Source organism: Schistocerca piceifrons, chromosome 5 (genome assembly GCF_021461385.2).
Source record: "Schistocerca piceifrons isolate TAMUIC-IGC-003096 chromosome 5, iqSchPice1.1, whole genome shotgun sequence".
NCBI lineage: Eukaryota > Metazoa > Arthropoda > Insecta > Orthoptera > Acrididae > Schistocerca > Schistocerca piceifrons.
In genome coordinates this window covers 101009278-101010240 of record NC_060142.1, presented here as the reverse complement: position 1 = coordinate 101010240, position 963 = coordinate 101009278, and the positions used below count along the sequence as shown (strand labels likewise).

General features: G+C 50.1%; 1 pseudogene; it reads left to right on the top strand.

Moving 5' to 3' along the window:
* Positions 1 to 389: 389 nt before the first annotated feature.
* On the top strand, positions 390 to 507 carry LOC124799654 (annotated as a pseudogene).
* Positions 508 to 963: the final 456 nt, after the last annotated feature.

Sequence of the window (963 nt, the reverse complement as noted above, 5' to 3'; positions counted from 1 at the left end):
TAGTATTTCGATTTGATGCCACTTCGGGGACTTGCGCGTCGATGGGGATGAAATGATGATGATAAGGACAACACATCACAACACCCAGTCCCTGAGCAGAGAAAATCTCTGACCCACTGACCCAGCCGGGAATCGAACTTGGACCCTTAGGATTGACATTCTGTCGCGCTGGCCACTCAGCTACGGGGGGGGGCGAACATCAGACCATTTCTGTATATGGGAAATAACAGTGATAGTAATACACTTCCCAAGAACAGTCCTGACGGTACCGTTATCTCCGATGAAAACTCGCTGTCGAGGACAATGTACTGCATTCTATTACTTAAAAAATCTTCGAGCTTTTCTCATATCAGCAATATATTCCATATCCTCGTGCCGTCGTTAAGTCTGCCAACGGCATTGCCGCAGCGGTAACACCGGTTCCCGTCATATCACCGAAGTTAAGCGCTGTCGGACTGGGATAGCACTTGGATGGGTGACCATCCGGTCTGCCGAGCGCTGTTGTCAAGCGGGGTGCTCTTAGCCCTTGTGAGGCAGCCTGAGGAGCTATTTGATTGAGAAGTAGCGGTTCCGGTCTCGTAAACTGATATATGGCCGGAAGAGCGGTGTGCTGACCACGTGCCCCACCATATCCGCATCCAGTGACGCCTGTGGGCTGAGGATGACACGACAGCCGGTCGGTACTGTTTGGGCTTAATGGTCTGTTCCGACGGAGTTTAGTTTGTCCACAATGGTATACCTAAGATCTGCCTGTTGCCGTTCGTACAGTGTTTGTAGGGTATCAGGTGAGAAAAGGGCAAGCTGAGCCCCGCGCGATCGATTCTCTTTAAATCGATGCTGATTTGTGGAGAGAAGTTGTCCCGTCTCAAGGCAGTTTCTTGTATCTTACCTGAGAATATTTTTAAGATGCCTGCAGCAAACCGATGTTAAGGATATTCGTCGGTTGCTTTGCAGGTCCGTTCT